Consider the following 21088-nt stretch of genomic DNA (forward strand, 5'->3'; position numbering starts at 1 on the left):
TAACAACTAACCTCAGACCAGACTTGTCTTGTGGTCAACCTCCCAGAAGTCTGTGTTCATTGTTGAACTAACTGTGCCATGGGAGGCTGCAGTTGATGAAGCATATGAACGCAAACAATGAAGTACGCTGACGTAGCAGCCGAGGCAGAACAGCGCGGCTGGCGTTGAGGGGGCTTCCGGTTGAGGTCGGGTGTAGAGGGTTTGTTGCCACGTCCACAACCAAGCTTTTTAAAGGATGGGAGTTCGAGGACAGGTGTTCCGCAAAGCCATCAAGTCACTGTCAGAAGCTGCAGAGCGAAGCAGCAGCTGGCTTTGGATCAAGAGAAAGGAACCCCCGCTGGGGTGCAAAATGAATATGGAGGGGTAAAAGCGGAGGGGGCACTCCCGGGACGCCAGGTGTCGCCGTTGAGCTCTCTGGAGGTGTCGTGGGCCTATCAATGAAACACCGGTGAAAGAGAGTGCCCACCTGATGACCTCAATGAAGCTTTACCCCAACCCCACTCGATGCCAAGTTTCTGATTATCTACGGGATTGTACCATCTAGGCCTACAAGCTCAACGGTTGGACAACAGGAAGAAGCTGAAGAAAGTTAGCGTTAACGGTTATTATGGAGGCAGAGCAACTTATCGTTTCTGTTTTGTCCTTTTATTCTTGAATATGTTGATAAAAGCGTATTTTTATATAATCTTTTTCAGGATTTAAAAATTATTAAATGATTTTGCACCAAATATACAAAAACATGGATTAAACTCAAATTGCAAAATTAAAAATTATAAATAAAAAGTTTATCAAGCTATCTCTTCCAAACATATTGTGAAAAATAAATTAAACTTGTGTAGTCTAACCACGAACCAGTCTCACTCACAGTCTGAGCCGAATGGACCCAAACAAACAGGGGCCCAACCATATAGTGACATCATCTGGAAGCGCTGGATTATTCTGGACGAGCAGATCTGGTACCTACAACGGCACTGCTGTTTCACCTGGCAACAAGAAATACTATTTTCTCATTGGCTGTTAGTTTGCTGATTCAAGTAGAGCAGTCTGCCTTCACCTCATCCATTCAGAGATTCCGGATCTCTTTTTCATACAGTTAATGTTTACTAATGTGTGCGTGAGTTTTTCATTTCTCAGCATGAGAAATGTCATGTGTGTGTCTCACGCAGAAATGCAGCTTCTCATGAGGCTTGAGAGCCGTGATTGTGAATTTCCCCAAGTCTGAAACCTTCTCTGTCTGTCTCCACCGCTGATGTCAGTGTCAACACTTTCTTCTTCTGTATGGCGGTGATCGCCACCTTCCTGTATCTGTCACCCTTAGTGTTTCATATGGAACTTAACCAAATTTAAGTTGCACATGTGTTACTTTTCCAGTTCATATATCGATTTTGCGTTCGCTTTTCGCAAATGCAATATCAATATGAATGCGAACTGGAATTAATTACACGCACTGTAGAGCCTGTGGGGTCAGCCCCAGGGTGCTCAAAACCTGTGCCAGCTAGCTCTGTGGAGTCCTTCAACATGTCTTCAACATGAGCCTGAGTCTGCAGAGGGTCCCTGTGATTTGGGGAACACATCCTGCCTGGTTCCTGTGAACAGACTGAATAGACTGGTCTACAAGGCCAGTGAAGCGGACCCTTGATCATAGTGTCAGATAGGAGAATGCTTCACATATACTCCTTTCATCGAAAATCCAATTTTCAGACCCAAATTGGACTCACCTTTGGTTCGCTTTCACATTGGACTTCCTGCTGTGAGAGCTGTGGGCCTGTTTTTTCCTCCCCCATACGTCATCACTACATTCCAGGTTTAAAAAACCGGCATCATGGTGTATTCTTTTAAAATAAACTCCCACTCTTTCAAAAGGCTGCTGATATTTGTATAAAACCTATGTCCCGCACAGAGCCTGATATCTGAAACCAAATCTCCTCTTCTCCTCGGATGCAAAGCGCTTCCATGATCTTTAAAAAAGTGTGGGCTAGCGCTGTACAAGCTGTATATAAACACAATCGCACATGCATTCCCCACCGGTGCAATTTCCCAAACATGACACAGGAAAAAAATTTACCTATGTGCTTCCATTAACGATCATGTAACAACACAGTTGATTTGTTTGATTGAAAAAAAAATAAACAAAAGTGTCTGCCCTTCAGAGATCAGTCTTTATGAGAGTAAACAAAACTGATGATACAGTCCGGGCAGGCCGTCGAGTGCCAAAATCACAATGTAACAGCGAGATACATCAGCATCAGAGCGGAAAACCTGGGTCGATGCAGCATTCCTGTTCACATCAAAGTCGAGCCAATAAATCGATAGGGGACAAACTGGGTTTTTCGCTTGATGTGAAAGGGGTTAAAGAGAAAGCTGCGTTGTTGGGCCCGGTTCAGACCCAATAACGGTATTTTTTTATTATGATGAAGACACTGAGTTCACGTTTCACAGCGTTATTTAACTATCCTCGAAATTTGATTTTCTGAATGCGGTCCTTGTCCCTGTTTACATGTAACAGAGAAAATAAATAACTGACAGGAACATGTCCTCCCCTCCACAGTCGGGGGCAATATGTGTCTTGTCAGTACCATGTTAATTCCGCCCACTTTTCCGGTTGACTTTTTTACGTTTTATAATAAACAAGAGTTTGTTTCATGCGGCAGACCAGCATTTCAAACAACAACAAGATGGATAATAGTTCAGCTTTTTAATCTCGTACGTAATGTAAAGCCCAAATAAGATTTCACTCTATCCCTCAGGTGGTTCTTTACCGGCTCTGTTACCTTCTTCTTCTGCGACTGCTTTCTTGGATGTTTTTGTTCTGGGGTCACATGCCAGCTCAGCGGTTATGGAGCATGGCACACGCGTTGTCTGTGGGATCACTTTTAAACCAAAAACCTGTGCATATTAAAAACCATATCAGCACGCATTAAACCCACTCTCGGTGTCTCTGTCGTCTCTGTGTGTCTCTGTAACTTTCTGTGCCTTCTACGCGCTCGGCTTTGCTGACTTTTGGCACAATGAGTTTGGGCACTGAGTAGACGAGCCAGCAGCGCCCCTCATTTCTGATTGTTTATTTTAAACACCTACTGTTTCCAGGTCAGAGCCAGTCCTCGGTTCACTTGAAATTTTAATCCATTTAAGAGACATGGTACCAATGTTGAGAAACACTAATCAAACGCTAAACAGGATGACACCAGAAATAAATGAGCTGGCTGAGTTTTTTCCGTAAGTACATCATTCTGGGGCCATGATGACCCGCCCTACTGTCACTCAGATTGGCAATTTTGCTCATTAGAATCTGCATCTAATTTAACACATCCAAAAGGACGTGTGAACAGTTTGTCCTACGTGTAACTGCACACACATGGCTGCTGTTATTGTAGCCGAGGAGGAATTCCATGCATCTTCTTACAACTAAAGTTACACCATGAAACTTTTTTTATTTGGTAAATATCCAAATGGATCAAATGTATCCAATAAATAGTTTACGTGTTTTATATGTCTTTACTGTGGTCGACAAAGACTCTTCAGTCGGTCCCTCCACCACTTTTATTTCCAGAAGTTTCAGTATGAGCTGGTTTTCCCTCTGTTTTCTTTCTTCCAGATGCCTCCTATACCGTCAGTGATAGACTGACCATAAGCCACTGAGGCAAATGCCACACAGCTCTGCTCCATGAAATGAATGAATTAATTAAAAAAGCGGAGCTAAGTGGCTCAACAGCCAGCCTCTCTGCTCAACTTTATATATTTAATGAAAACAAAAGAAATCATGAAATAAACAAATGAGCGGAATTCACAGAACAGCAGGTTAACTGGAAACAGTGGGACTACAGTATGGAATATTTTTCCTTTTTTCTTTTTTGTGCATTTTCCATGAGTTAATTGTGTTCTCTTTTATTTGTCAGTCCTTCACTGAGCTGTGTCTTATACTAATTCAGACGTTTCTTCCTCTAACTAATGTGTTTATTTGCCTCTTCATGAACACCAAACGACTACACAAAACCTTCTTTTACATAAGGCTGTTTGCACCGCTGTCATTTACGCAATCATCTTCTACTACCACTCATCCTCACTAAGGTCGTGGGGGTTGCTGGAGCCTGTCCCAGCTGTAATCAGGCGAGAAGCAGGGGACACCCTGGACAGGTCTCCAGTCTATCACAGGACTAACATAGAGACAAACAACCATTCACACTCACACTCACACCAGGGTCAGTGTAGAATCACCAATTAAACTAACAAGCATGTCTTTGGAAAACCCTCGTAGACACAGGGAGAACATACAAACTCCACCCAGAAAGGCCCGACCTTCTCTCTGGGAGGCATCAGTGCCAACCACAGAGCCACTGTGCCGCTCCATTTATACAATCAGTCTAAGTTAATAACCCATAAACCACGTTTTCCAGCCCTCACGCACAATTCTAGATTGAGCACACAAGTTACTACACACAATTTGGGACGTTGGTAGATCCAGCCCTAAGACTGTATATGTATATGGATTTGTTATTCTCTTCTACTTTTTGAATATATTGTAAAGTTTCATGTTTCTGGATCAACTTACAAACTCCAGCACTAAGTGCTTTGTGATTTATGAGCTTTAATGAGGGTTTTTAAACTTTTATTCTAGTGACCTACCCTCTTTTATGGAAACGCTCAAGGTGAGAAAAGTCTGTTCTAATTTTCTATGTATATATGTGGGTGTATTCTGTATCATTGATCAGGTGGTGGTAAATATTTAATCTAACATTAAATAAATATCAAACCCAGGTTCCCCCAAAAGACGTTATATTGTAATGTTGGTGGTTTTAATGTTGTGGCTGACTGGTGGACAGCACTGTTTTTTATCTGCTATTCTCCAAAACTGTGTTGCACTGGGGAGCCACCTTCGATGATTTTTACCCATGACCCCCTCACTGCTTCACCAACTGCAGAACAGGATGATGTTGTGTATGTCTGTGGATGTGTGAAAATGAAAGTTGTGTGACTGTTGGGGTAGGAGGTCCAACAGGTAAATGATTAGACGAACATCTAAAACATTTTTTTTCCCTCACGTCATCTACCACCACTACCTTCATGATCTGAGACACAACAGTGAAATGAGCTTATACTCGTCTACTCTTGGGCAGTAGTATTTGTATATGTTTTTGGGGAAAAGAAATTTAGAAAACTGTCCCTTGATACTGACTGTAAAATATGTTCTGACCCTTTTAATTCATTTATTGGTCCTATTTAAGCAAATTAAACAATACTAATACGTGAAGTGACATAAACATTGACACCATGACCATCAGACTCATCTGGAAGTAGAAAATTAGTAAGTGACCAGATTATTGATTAAGACAGTGAAAAAGAGCTTATAACTTACACATCACACCAGTTGATGAACTAATGTCCTGACTCTGGTTAATGTATCTTTCATAGAAACAACTGAGTTCAACAGTTCAACACTAGATGGAGTCTGATGATATTTGTTGTCACTGCAGCAGTTTTTTTTCTAAACCAAATATTCAGTTTTATTTTGTAGCTGTTGAGTGACATTACAGTGGAACAGTTTATATTTACATAATAAAGCTCTGAAGTTATGACTAAATCAATTTACATTTTTCGTTTATTCTGTTTTTTACTTTAAACTGAGTATTTTTTGTTGTGAACAGTTTCCAGTAAGGCCACAGTGATCCTTCAACACAACTGGCCTCAGATATTCAGAGGAGAGACAATCACCCTCAGATGTGAGATCCAGGGGAGGGGGAGGAACTCGGTGGACGTTGAATGGAAAAAGACGAGTTAAACAAACCTCCAACATCCAGAGAATACAGGATCAATGGAGCTACTGAGTCTGACAGTGGAGGATACAGATGTAGAGGTGGAAGAGGCTACAATTTAACAGAGTGGAGTGATACCATCAGACTGACTGTATCAGGTAAGATGAACATCTATCATCCATGTCAGATTGATTTTATCAGCAGGATGAACAAATTGATCAGAAAGGGTGGACAAGTGATCAGTAGGGAGTAAACTTCTCTCCATTATGGACAATCCTTCCCATCCCATCATTTACTACACCAAACTGTCTATGTTTTCGGTTTGTTAAAAATAGTCAGAGAAATAGAATAAAATAGACATGAATCACTGAGTGACACGTGGAACATTCAGGATTAAAGGAGGAACTCTCCATGTGCTGTACACATCGTTTGATAAAAAGATGAATTTATCTCAGTGTGTTTCACCTCCTCCACCAACAAAACTCAACACTTGCTGCTAAACTATATTTTTACTGTAGTATCCCAAAACATGATGAATGTTTAAAAACATTCATGTGGACAAAGGTTTAACACCTATTAATGCTCAAAGCTTTACAGGCACAGACTCATCTAAACATTTGCTCACAATAGCACACACGCATTGACACACCAGTGCTACACTAACCCTCTGGTTCATGGACAACCCACTCTACCCACTGAGCCACAGACACTGAAACATTTTGTTATTATGTAGAGATTTTAAATGTTCGGTATTTACATATTCACAAAGATTGTAAATTAAAAGTGAACATTTTTATAGTCTATGTTTTAAAAGACGAGACATCACTTTTTAAACCCTTTCAACAGGTAAACAACCCGTCCTCTCTGTGTCTCCATCATGGCTGAGTCCTGGAGCCTCAGTAACTCTGAGCTGTTTTGGGGTTTAACATCCATCCCGCAGGATGGAGGTTTTACTGGTATAAAGCTGTTCCTGATCTATCACACAAGTATCAATATTACAACTATGAGCTACTTCCTGTAGCATCAATGGGAACTGAAAAAGATTCCTTTCATCATTGATTGTCAGGGCAAAACACAGCAGGATATGTGTGTAGAGCTGGAAGAGGAGAGCCAGTGTTTTACACTTTATTACAGTCCACCTCAGTTTGTCTGGTCTGGAGGTCAGTCTGTTTCCATCTGTTCCCTCAATAACTAGATGTTATGTCTTTACTTTTATTAATCATCTTTTATCTGTGACCTCCATGCAGTATCTAGAAAACTAAAACACATATTTACAATTCATTGACCGCATATTTATGTTCCTCTAATGTTAGTATGATATTTCCTTTTTTCTACCTCAAACTCATTCTCTTTAACCATCATGTTTTCCTCTCAACAAATCGGAGAAAATGAGAAACACAAAAAAGAGTTTCAAGACTTTAAAACTTTTTTCTGACAGAGACAAAATAAACTGGTACAGGTCGTCTGTAAAACACAGGAGGTCATTTGTGTTGTGTTGTGTTGGGTTGTGTTGTGTTGTGTTGTGTTGAGTGGGTGTAAGTTGCGTCTAGAAGAAAGTACATGTTTACACAGGAGGAAAAGAGAGAAGGAAAAAGTAAACAAATAAATGAAAGAGGAGAAAAGAAAGAACAATATGACTTTAATTCATTAAGGAACAACATGTGTTTGAGTCTTTACTCTTCATCTTTGCTCATGTTACTGCTCTAACTGATCAGATTGTCAGAGTACACATGTAGTTTCTCATTTTACACACTGCTGCTTGGTGCATATCAACTAAAATAAACTGAAATGGTTAGAAAAAATAGTTTGACCAAAACACTGCCAGCTTGACATGTTTGCACTAATTTTCAGCAATTAAAAAAAAGAAAGTTAATAAGTATTTGCATTGGGGCCGTTTTAATATTAATATCATGTTGTTGCTTTGGGCTCTTTTTTTAGATTTCCATTTTATCAGCGTCTCTCACAGTGAATCCTGACAGAGGGGCAGCACTTCACCTCTGACTCCCGTCTCTCTGAACTGTGAGGGAAACTCTACTGAGTGGAGAGTGAGGAGGTTTACTGATGATGGCGTCCTGTCACCACGTTCTACCTGGGGGACAATGACTGATCAACATGTAAATTATCCAGATCCCAGTCTGGGTGATGCAGTGTACTGGTGTGAGTCTGGATCGGAGAGTTCAGCAACGCAGTCAACATCACTGTCCATGGTATAGATTCAGTTGTTCCCAGTATCTTTGGCTGTAGATTTAAGTGAAATATCTCCTTCCTTCTAGTCTATCTTCTATGATCAAATCATTTCTTTTACGTTTTCAGGTTTGCAGCCAATACTAAATAGAACAAAGTATTATAACATGTGTAATACTTGGTATTCATTTTAAATTTTTTTGAAATAGTTTGGGAAAAATTTAAAACATCATCTAAAACGTTTAATAATTTGTTTAAAAGAGGCAGTTTAAATGTGTTTTTGTTTTTTATAAATGAATACTGTATATTGATGCTTCAGATTAAATATTCCCTGATCTGCTCATGAGCAAATAAACCAACATGAAGCCTTTCCCATCATTGTGTCAGGGTTTATTAAAGGTCTATACCAGCTGATCTCTGACTGACACTAACATTGTTTGGTTGTTTTCCAGCTGATGGTATCATCCTGGTGAGCCCTGTCCATCCTGTCACTGAGGGAGATTCTGTTTCTCTGAGCTGCAGGTTCAGAAAACAACAACAACTTTCTACTGTGTTTTTCTATCACAATGACAAACTCATCCAAAATGATACCAGAGAGGAGCTGATCATCTCTGCAGTGTCAAAGTCAGATGAAGGCTTCTACAAGTGTCAGTCCTCAGGAAAACAATCACCACAGAGTTGGATATCAGTTAAATGTGAGTAAGAACATCTGATGAATTTTTAATCTTGAAATCATATATTATGAATGTCCGATATCAAATGCTATTCTGACTTATTTACAGGAGTTTTGTCTCCATTAAAGTTAGAAGTCACCTCTAATTTTCAGTAGTTTGTAAATTGAGTCGTCATGTGAAAAGACCATTTGTTAAGTTGATTTATACTCATATTTATATTGAAGCTCATTATTAATTACAGCAGTGTCCAGGTCTGAGAGCTCTTCATTTCTTCTTCCATTGATCGTTGGACGGGTTTGTGGAATTTCACTGATTATTCTCCTGCTGCTGCTTCTTTGTTGCAGCAGAAAAATAAAGGGTGAGACATTTTCCCGTTGATCATTTGCTAAAAATCACTGATAAATTCTGATCTTATGACATGAAGTGAAGAACACTTGTACACATATTTGTATTTGTCTCTTTTCCAGATGCATGCAGTAACAGGTTGGTCCAACACTCTTGTCCCATCTTGATCATCATAACAATACTTTTCATGTTCCTTATTAAACTCCTTCATGCTTTAGTCTCTCTCAGTCTCTGAACATCAACCAAGGCTCTGCTACACAGCAAACAGTGAACCAGAATGAAACTCAAGTTTACTCCTCTCTTCTCCATGGTCAGCCTTTCCAATCATTCTTTTCACAACTATTTCTAACAATCCACTTTGACTTTTCAATCAAAAGCTCAAGGGGACTCATTGGGGTGTTGTCTTGATTTTCCCCTGACCTGTAGCTGATGTTTTGTGCTATGAATCAATCAGAGGCTCTGGAAACACAGGAAGTGGTTTCAGTAGAAACTTTGATTCATGTGGAGCTGTCAGACATTAGATTATTATCAGTGACTCATCTAAACTCATGGAACATTATGATTTCAGGGGAACCAGACCATGAATCCAGAAATATTACATCTCATCTTCAGCTTCAAGGTGAGGAGTCACTACTAAAACTATCAAGTATGATAATATATTAGCTGTTATCACAACTACCAACCTCTAATAGTACATAGAGTGTGAGAGTCATTAAATAATCTGATGCATTTATCTTAACAGGGAGACATGACACTGAGAAGAGCTCTGACTACAATAACGTGAATCCTGAATCTTTTTCATGTGTCCACATGGAGCCAGTCTCAGAGAACCAGTCAGATCCCTGCCACAGTCCAGACTGTCAGCCAGGATGAAAATCAGCAGCACATATACTCCTCTCTTCTCCACGGTCAGCTCTCCGTTCAAACAAACTTGCTTCCAGAGCTGCGATGTGCTTCAAGTTCATGAGCCGTTACATTAATAATAACAATGTTTCCTGCTCAACTAAATCAGCTTCTTTAAAATGATTTTCCTTTGTGCTGATTTTCACTGACCTACAGGTGATGCTTGTGTCTATGAGTCACTCAGAGGTCCTGAAAACACTGGAGATGGTACAGTATGAACTTTGATCCATTCACAGCTCTCCAACATCATATGATTGAAATTCAAGCCAGTTAAAATGTTCTGATTTCAGTTGGACGGGCCGGTGGCTCCACAAATGTCAAATCTCAGACTGAGCTCAGAGATGTTGGACAGAGGAGTGAGTACACAAAACATTACACAAGTCAATTATTGCAAATTCTCAGTTCAAACAACAATAGCACATACTGTATGTCACTGTACCAAAAGTTTGTGGACACCTGAATACCATACCTGTACATGCAGACTGTCATTGTTTAATTTCAGTTTCTAAACTCAGCTCAGAACATGTGGTATTAACACAAAGTAACAGACTTTGTTTATATTGTTAAAGGTTTAGTTTCTGTGTAATCTTTACAGGAAAACGAGGTGATCCAGGAAGAGCTCCGACTACTAGAATGTGAATCCAGACTCATCTACAGGTAAAATGTTTAGTTACTGAGTCATTTTCAAATGAATGAATGAAAATATGTCAGATCATCATTTAATGCACAAACGATAAGGACTTGATTAAAAAGGTGTTTAAGTCGATAACTATGGAAGCATCAGGTGTGCTGATATGTGCGGGGGACTGGAATATCAAACTACATCTCTACCTCTACCTCTCTGGACTCCACAAACAGAACAAAAAATATAAAATTAGAAGCTTTGTTCACTAGAAAACTGCTCAAAGAAATAAGCATGATGGATGTGTGGAGAGAACTACACCCGACCCATAAGTGTTTTACATTCTGTTCTCATCCACAGCGTATGTACTGGACAACTGAGGATAATCTTGACACTATATTTGGACAACAGACCTAAAGAGACTAAATACCAGCCTCTTAAATGACTCTCAATGCTAAAATTACATAGATAAAGAACTTACAGATGATGTGTTGCATAACGACAATGGGAAGGTGTCTCCGAGTACATTGTGGGACCAGCCAAGGCTGTTATTAGGGGCAAAGTTTTAATGTGGTCAGCTCGTAAGAAGAAAGAAAAGGAGAAACAAATGAATGACCTGACTGCAAAACTAAAACCCCTGGAACACAGACATATGAAGTATGATGACATCGATATTCTAAAACAAACTAGATATAAAAACAAACACTAAATAGCATCTATGAATGCCAACTGGAAAAATAAAGCTGTCTTCATGAAGCAAAAAGATCTGAAAAGCAACTGGCATGGAAGACACGTAAACAAATGGCTGAAAGATTTGTTCACAACGTTAAAGACCCCAGATTAATAAGATGCACCACGATTTGAAGACATCCAGCCTTCATTTGAAACTTATTACAAGAACTTATACGCACAAGCCCAAGCAGCTGAGGCATCAGTTGTATCAGATTTTCTATCATCTTTAGATTTACCATCAATAGGAACAGAACAAAATAATGACCCAAGAAATAACAGGAAAACAGAAATAAATGTCTGGAGCCGATGCTTATCCATCGATATGGTATAAACCTTCCTAGAGATCCTTGTCCCAATACTTAAAGAATGTTTTAATTATGTCCTTAGAGGGGCGGTGACTCTCCTGGAGACGAGCTATAATTTCAGTCCTTAAACCAGGTAGAGACAAGACAGAACGTAGCTCGTACAGACCCACATCGAACTAAACGTAGATTATAGATTTTATGCATCGATATTAGCAAAAAGAATGGAAGATATTGTCCCAGATCTGATTGACTCAGATCAGACGGGTTTTGTGAAATACAGGCGAGCCCAGGATAATGTGCGACGTGCTCTCCACCTCGTTCCTCAGATGAGAGGCAGTGATAGGGAAGCCATAGTCATCAGCCTTGACGCTGAAAAGACTTTTGATTCTGTTCGGTGGGAACATTTATATCTAGTCCTTAAATGTTTTGGATTCAATGATCAGGTAATAGGATGTCTGAACTGACTCTACTGCAGCCCCACAGCCACAGTTAAAATAAGTGGGTCCTTATCTAAAACGGTACGACTTTAAAGGGGGTGTTGTCAAGGCTGTCCTCTGAGGCCTATACTTTTTGCTCTTTTCATAGAGCCACTGGCACAGGCGATAAGAGATAAGGATATAACCGGCGTATTGACTGGAAACACACAACTTAAAATCTGCTTGTACGCAGACGATATTTTAATGAGTCTTTGTAACCCTGAAATAAATAAGTCTCCCTAAATGATTGTGTCTACTTAAAGAATTTGGTACATACACAAACTAAATTTACACAAAACCCAGACGTTGATTTTTAACGTAACCATCTAAAAACATTTATAGAGCCTGTAAATTCAAGCTGACTGGTGACGTAATTAAATACCTTGGAGTGCACAGACACTATTTATGATCAGAGCTATAGCTCCATAACAGCCGACATCAAATCAGATCTAAGTCGCTGCTCATTATTACCAACAAATGTGTACAGTCGCATAGACGTAATTAAGATGAATGTACTGCCCAGACTCCTGTTCCTCTTTCAGTCATTGCCAATCAATGTACCTCCAATCAATGGCCCTACACTGCTTGGAAGATTACTACAAAGCAGCACAGCTATGCTTCCTGGTCAACTGGTGTGATCCAGACTTAGATGGAAAATGGAAAGAAATAGAACAAAACTTCATAAATGCACCTCTACCGTCTATATTGGGAGACAATACCCTCCAGAAATAATATTTACATAAGTCTATTAGTTGGACTGTGACTCCTCTAAAGATCTGGCACAAAACCTCAAAGACCCAAAGTTTGAAAGAAATGCATGAATATCACAGTGGGTGACATCTGACACAGATTTCACAGCAGCCAAACTGGACAGCAGATTTACATCCTGGATAAATCGAGTATTACCTCATACTATAAGGTCTCTACCAACTCAGGGTTTAACTCAGGGTTTGAACAACTCAGGAAAAAACAGGATTTTATTAGATATTTTCAAATGAGAGATTATTAAAACTCCTGAAGAGGAGGGAGGGAATCTGATGGGATATTCACCGATGCATATACAGGAAACCCCAGCAGAAAACTGATCTCCAGGATTTACTCAGCTTTACAAACAGACAGAGGCCTCTCCACACTGTACCTGGGAAAAACATGGCAAGATTCTTCATAACTCCTAAAATGAAAAGTTCACAGACCAACAATCCAGACCATGGACAACGTTGGAGAGGGTGTGGTACAATAGCTGCTGTCCATTTCTACATATTCTGGGAACGTCCTAATATTTCTTCATATTGGGCAGATGTAATAGTAGTAATCAGATCAATATTTAACCTGCAAACCCATCTCAATTTCAGTGTAATATATTTAGGAAACATCCCAAATGAGGGAAATAAACAAGACAGATGTTTGTTACAGTTACTATTAACATGGAGCAAAAAAGCAAGAACCAGGAAATGGGTGAGTAACAAGTGTCCAACAATTTCAGACTGGATAGAAACAGCTGAAGAGCGTGGAACATAGCCCATGGAAGATATTCAAACACCATGTGTCTTTGTACGCCAGAGTGGAGGTATAGCGCTTATAATTTTCTGATTCATTGGCCAAAAATAGTCCCACCTGGGTGAGACTGGAGGAGAGTCTCTGCAGCCCTGTTTCCTTCTCAGATTTCACTGATAATGTTACAGAGTTAATGAAGTGTGAAGAAACACAATAATCAAAACAGTAAATTACAAACCCAGATTGTTGTTTGATTTCAGGTCCATAAAGAGAAGTGCATCATCAATGAAACAAGACAAGTCTGGACAACAACATGAAAAACAACATTCATCTGTAAACATGTGTTTGATGACATTTATTCAACTGCTGCCATCCAGACATCAGACACACAGTCATTAATGAAGATCAGATGAAAGAATGACCTCATCTGGATTTAATGTCTGTATCAATGTCAACACTGATGACACTGTCTGATTATTATATCTATTGTTGTTGCATTGATGTGGTCAATCTGCAGTTAAATACACCATCTATCTATAGACTGTAACATGATGTATATTCTACTTTATTTCTATTTAGTCTCATCAATAACTCAGTTCATTAAAGTCAATTCAATGTTTAAATGACTGAATGATTGTTGAGTTTCATGGAAGTGTTTTTGGTTTCCATCAGTCTGTGTCTCTTGTGCTGCTTTTGCTGCATTCTTACTGTCCTTTCTTCTTCTAGTGCTTTTGTTGTGTGCAGCACTGCCCCCATGTGTCACAATGAACAGTCTATGGTCACAGTCAGCAGCAACAAGCTCAGCTGAAGACTGGAAGACTTTTACTATACATATATATATTCACTGAACACTGTAGTGTATAAAAAGTCTTAATATTTAACTTGTGTTGTAGATAAATATCTTTATTCATGCTGACATTTACCATCACAATACTGAACAGGATGCGTCAAAGTGTTAAACAGAGGGATGGGATGTTAGTTCTGTTGAAAAAAGAAGGAAGCTGACAGAGACCAATGCCAAGAAAAAAAAAGAATATGCCTGATCTCATTTTCCTCACAGTTCTTTCTTCCTCTGCAGTTGTTGCTTCCTGGTATTAAATCATCTTTGAAGAAACCAGAGAGGCTCCTGAAGGAAGTTCTTCTCTAGCAGCTGGTGATAAGGAAATAGGACAGCTGTTTTGTGGAGCTATAGATATGATGATATATTATCAGATTGGTATTGTTTGTGTGATGCCATCATTCAGATGTAATTTGTCGTCACCTGTTTATTGTCAGGTGCTGTGGTCCCCTCTCTCACTTGCTACTGTGTTTTTGTTGTGAGGGTATTGATTGTGGTTTTCTGGGTTACATTATGGGATGAAAAATTTCCAAACCAAAATCACCACTGCTGCTCAGTATTATTTTCGTATCTGCCTCTTACTAAATCATAACTGGTACTTGAGTCAAGGACACTGACAAACTACAGTCACTGATTTCAGCACCGGACAGCTCCTCTGAACCTCTCTCTACTGCCTGGCTTACACAAGGTGAGGTAACTTCAGCACTGGACAGCGTCACTGGGGGACACATCAACTTCACATGGCTCAGCTTGAGGCTTTAGTTGTGGATCTGGATCTTACAAAATAATCCACTGACAAAGATTGAGCATCATCTCCCACCACTGGAGCTTTGAGTAAAGTAGATAAGCTGGCATCACCTTTTGGCTCAGCAGTCAGCTGTTCACAGAACAAAGACGGGTGCTCCAGTTCAGTAACAATCTTTGTACTGACATCATCTGCCACTTCTGAAGAACACAAATGATCAACACGACGATCAGAAAGAAAACTGGAAAATCAACCTCATCCTGGTCACGTTTACGCACAGATCCAGTAACCAGTTAGAAACATCCAGACAAGCTCATCTAGACACTGTTTGTTTAACTTGACTGTTGCTTCAGGTGCAGCCAAAAACTTTCCACTGGTTAAATCATTCCCCATGAGAAAGTCAACCACCTTCACCTTATACCAAGTCTCATTCCACAAAGACTTTATGTAACTGCACATCAATATCTTGCATGCCAAAACCTTCCACTGTCACTTCAGAACCAGCAGTGAATCCATTATGAAAGGGTAAAACTCCCTCCTCAATGAATGACTGAGAAGCAGCTGAATCTTTGAAAATCTTCACCAGACCTGGGCATTTTACGGTATGTCATTCAGAAGCACAGATGAACAAGTATTTATGCTGTGCATGCGATACGACTGTGTTGCTTTTATTTTGAGCCATGATGTGTTATTAACATCATGGCATTGTTAGTACGTCAATTCTTTAAAAAGTAAGATTGAAACAGCTTCTTGCCATCTATTAACCCTCAAAAGCCTGAACAGATTGCTGACATCCGTCAAAGCGGTCGATTTTGAATTACCGTAAGTCACAGTGGTTTGCGCTATTGACAATATTCATTGTGACTGAACACTGGTTAGTTGTGCTTTTGCCTGAAAGACCTTCGTGACATCTCAAGGTAATAACCAACTTTGTTTTTACCAACAAATTCCTCCAAACAAGTCTCTCTTACTGGGGCTCCACGATCGTTGCTCTCCAACCTGCAGCCGACAGCAGCGGTGCGTCACCATTACCGTAATCAAATCAGTGGCCACAGGGTTGTCTAAAGCAGTGGTTCCCAACCTTTTTACCTCAGACCCCCCTACTTGTACCAGAGTACCTTTTTTTTTTTTTTTTTTTTTTTCTTATCAATGATGATCTTTTTTTTTTTTTTTAATCATGATCAAATGCCACACACCGGAGATCCTGCATGGTGCCTAAATACTTTAATCCCTGGATATTGTACATGTAGGGAGACTCAGACAATACTGGTTAAAAACTGGTGACTGGTGAAACAGCTGAAAACTGATGGTGATCAGATCTCCTTCTTGACTAAGTTTCATCAGACTGTAGTATCCACCGGGTAAACTGCAATATTTCAACGTGTCTTTGTCTTATGAAGTTAGAAATGGAAACGTACAATGATTTGATGATTCAGTGGCGTAACTCTGTTTGAATAAAGTATTCTGAGGTTGTTCTGTGAGGTTGAACATCCATCTGCAGGATGGAGATTTTACTGGTATAAAGCTGCTCCAGATGACTGTTTTGGGGCCCAAGGGAAACCTACACAATATTAGGAAGGTGGTCATAATGTTATGCTCATCCTGCCAGCAGGGGGTGCTGTTGTCCCAGGTGCTGTAAGTATCACCAAGGAGAATTGACTGGCACTCAGTTTCTAAGAACTTTTTGTTTGTTTGTTTTCCAGCTGCCGGTCTCTCTACCTTTATTCTGCTCTCCAACTATGACTGTGCTGTGCTGTCTGTGTGATTGTCATGTTCCTGGATTCAACAATCTCACTGTGTCATATAACCTTTATGACTTGTACATCTTTTTACCCTCATGTTTAGTCCTTCTTTGGGGGGCTAGGGAATTATGATAAATTGTCCCGTATTTCATTTTCATTTTTGATTAGTGGGTTATTTTGAAGTTCAGTACAATTCAATTTGATTTTATTTATGTCGTGTCAATAACAATACAAACCGTCTCAAGATGCCTTACAAAGCCTGGCCTAAAAACCCCAGAGCATCTATGAAGCAACTTTGAACAGAACCCAGCTCGTATAGAGGAACCCACCTGACTAAGGCCAACCAGGTAGAGACAGAAAAAGAGAAGAGAGCAGCAGCAGGAACGACATAAACACACATCTGTCATAGATACAAACATCGGACTAAAGTGCACATGTAAAAAGATACACAGCTATTAACATGCTATACAGGAGTAGCACACAAATGCATGAGTAGTAACAGAGACAAAAAGTCATTAAAGGACAGAAAATAAATTAGAGGATGGGAGCTTGGTGCAAGAGGATAGGTGCCCAGAGCATCATCCTCCATCATCCTTGGCCTATAGCAGCATCACTAAGGGATGGAGTCACCTGAGCAGCACTAACTATGAGCTAAGTAGCTGCCTGGTTTGTTGTTTTGTCTGTGCCCACCCTGAAGATACTTTGTGTTTAAGATAAATCATTCTCTGTCTCACTGCAGGGAAAAGGGCAGTCATCTGTTTATGTAACCTTCAACTTTCCCTCATGGAGCACTCTGTAGCATATCCACACACAAACACACCACGTATGAAACATGTCAAATCTGAACAGACTTTTCAAACTTTAACTCCTGTGACCTGCTGCTCAAGATGTGACTGGGAGTCCATCTGTGATCACAATATGTCCCTATGCCCTGATTCAGAGTTTGTCTTTGATTAAAACCACATTAAACTGTAAGAAGACCATCTCATAAACACAATGAAAACACTACAGACATTTTACTACAGGACAAAAAAATTAAAAAGTTTATTGATGCATAACATAGTTAGAAAAGGCCAAGCTTTTTACAATATACTTAATCAGTTCAGGGAAACATAAAATACTTGTTATACTATCAGTTCTTCTCAACATAGTTAGCTTCTTTAAGTGGACATGTAACAGTGATGTTTGATGACAGAACATGAAGAACTGAAAAAGATGCTGATATTAAATCCACACGATCACTACATTCATACAAACTGAAGCTTTTTATAAAATACATCTGCACTAAAAGCAGCACATTCAGCTGGTTTATGTCTTTAAATATCTGCTATTCATGTGAGTAGCTTCACTTTTATGATCTATTCAGATGGTTTTGTTGATACAGATCTCTATTGACCTGAAAGGAAATAGACAAAAATAAATATCCAAGTCACAACTGCTAACTTCTGCTTAAATCCTAGATGTCAAACATGTTTGATGTCATTCAGGTTTAATGTGAGCAGTTCAGAAATCTTAAAATTACATGTGTGAACCTTCACGTTACCAAATAATCTGATGGTTTATCCTCTATTTACCAGGAGGGTGGAATCCAGGAACAAATCAGACCAAAACTCCTGTAGTCTAAGCACAACAGAGATCCATTCTTAGAAATCAATGTTATATTTACCATGAGATGTTCCTGGTTTGATTTCAGAATAAAATGTTTCATCAGCTGCTGCAGGAGCTGATTTTCCTGTGAACAAAGAGAGAGATTGTTTCAGTCACTTAAAACTAAAAAATACATCCAGTTTCTTCACTAAAATGTAAAAGAAACCTACTGTACTAAAAGAAATACAAGACAATGTGTAACAAACGACAATAATATCTACATTAGGCTCCAGTGAGCCACATCACATAAAGATCATCCTGTTCCAACAATCACTGCTGCAGGTGGACGTAGACTTGACTCACCTTTGTCTCTCTTGGCTTTACCTTTCTTATGGAAGAGAACCTGTTCATACATCAGACCGTCATCTGAAACCAAAGCCACACTTGAGGTTTCAACTGTACAACACAGAAGAAGGATCTTTGTCTAGACAGGACTGTTGTAATGAATCAAACCTGGAGATGATCCAGTCTTCACAGCAGAGTAAACACAGCTCTCCTCTGGTTTCTGCTTCTTCTCTGTTAAAGGATCAGATGATATTATCTGTTATTTAGATGCTACTGGTCTATAAAAGGGTCTCAGCTGCTGTTTGTTCTACATCTTGTATGTGGTTGTTTCCACATAAAGCACTCACCCTTCTTAGTGATGTTTTTAAGCTCAATCAAAGAATATGTGACATCCCTGGATTCATCTGAAATATAGTGACATGTTTGAACTTCAGTCATTTACAGAAAACCTTCTCATTCTAGTGTTTAAAAAAGATTCATGTGAAATATGAATCACTAACTGAAAAAAGTGTCTACAACATTTAATATTCTATTTGTTGTAAAATGTTGTCTCATCTTGAACAGAACGAGTTTGAACTAATTAATCTGAACTTGGATTTATGAAGTGGTCAAACCTCATCAGCAGCATTAAACTCTAACAACCTCAGAGCAGATATACATCAGAGCTGCACAAAGTTCAGGAGGAACTTAATCTCCTGAGACCCTGTGTCCTCATATGGGGACATGAAGTTTTAGGTTTTATTGCAGTTTATTCTGCTTCATTTAAACCCATTGTCCTCATTAGTGGACACTTTTTGTGTGGAACTGGACAGATGCAGGGATATCGGTGGTTGTACCTGCGAGGAATCCAGCCATCAGTCGCATTAAGTGTGGTACTGTGGTCAAGCTTCTGCAGTGTTTTTTCCGTCTGTTTTTTTTTTTTTTCTTGTGCCTGACTTTTTCTTTTTTTGTGGCTGGCCCTAATACCTACCAATCCCAAATACAGCGGAGAAATTAAAAATACGTATCGAATAAAAGCTTGGGTCTCAGGAGGTTACGAGCATTGTTCCTGAAAGATCTCAGCATAGTCATATTCTTAGGATGTGAATGACACAGATTGTCTCTTCAAAAACGCTAATGCATAAATGCACATAATCCTAAAGGGTCCATTTCTTTACTTTCCTCACTGCTGAACATACTGTACCATGTTCAATGTCTTCAGGGCCTTTGATTGATTCATAGACATGAGCATCACCTACAGAGTCAAATGAAGCCAAGGTTGGATTTAACATCATTATGTGAGTTGTGTAACGGTTCAGATCAGATCACAGGAAAAAGTGAACTGTTATCATTAAAGATTAGTCAAAAAGTAAAGTCAGGGTTAAGTCTGACCATGGAGAGGAGAAGGATGTTCACTCTGTTGACCTTCATCCTGGTTGATCATGTGATCTGTAGCAGAGCTCTGATTTGTGCTCTGAGACCTGGTGAAACCAAAACATTTGAATCCAGTAGATTTAATCAGAATCTCTGAAAGTAATTCTAGTACGTTGAAGATGAGACAGAGGAGAGTTGTACCAACCTGATAAAGCAGGAATCTGTGAAAAGAGACATGATTTTAAACTAATTGTTCTCTTGCTTTCACAGTCCTCATAGAGTAATCAGAATACATCAGTGACTTTGATCATTAGACTATAATCAATCTAATATCAGGAGGAAATGTTCTCACCCTTTGACTGTTTGTAGAGACACAACAGCAGCAGAAGAATAATCAGTGAAATTCCACAAACCAGTCCAACGATCAATGGAAGAAGAAATGAAGAGCTCTCAGACCCGGACACTGCTGTAAATAATGATGACATTCAGTTAAATGTAGCATGTAAAATATGTCATCAGCACAATTTACAAAGATCCCTTGTACTACCAATAATAACTGTAACGATTCCTCACATGTTACAGCCATCCAACTCTGTGGTGATTGTTTTCCTGAGGACTGACACTTGTAGAAGCCTTCATCTGACTTTGACACTGCAGAGATGATCAGCTCCTCTCTGGTATCATTTTGGATGAGTTTGTCATTGTGATAGAAAAACACAGTAGAAAGAACATTTTGTGTCTTCAACTTGCAGCCAAGAGAAACAGAATCTCCCTCAGTGACAGGATGGACAGGGCTCACCAGGATGATACCATCAGCTGGAAAACAGTCAAACAACATGACATTTAATGTAGAGATCAGCAGATTCAGGGTGATGACAGTAACATGTGATTAAGGCCGTATTCACACCAGGAAAGTCCAATAGTTCACTTGCTTTGGACTGGACCTTTTAAAAAAAATGGTTTGGTTTGTATTCACATTGCATTTTTTGATAA

General features: G+C 39.4%; 1 long non-coding RNA gene across 1 annotated transcript; it reads left to right on the forward strand.

The window, feature by feature from the left end:
- The first annotated feature begins 8850 nt into the window (after positions 1-8850).
- LOC125023536 lies at positions 8851-9296 on the forward strand. The gene is made up of 3 exons (XR_007114635.1): positions 8851-8966; positions 9076-9091; positions 9172-9296. It is a non-coding gene; the product is annotated as an uncharacterized LOC125023536 (long non-coding RNA).
- The last annotated feature ends 11792 nt before the right edge of the window (positions 9297-21088 follow it).

This window comes from Mugil cephalus, chromosome 1, assembly GCF_022458985.1.
Source record: "Mugil cephalus isolate CIBA_MC_2020 chromosome 1, CIBA_Mcephalus_1.1, whole genome shotgun sequence".
NCBI classification, from domain to species: Eukaryota; Metazoa; Chordata; class Actinopteri; order Mugiliformes; family Mugilidae; genus Mugil; species Mugil cephalus.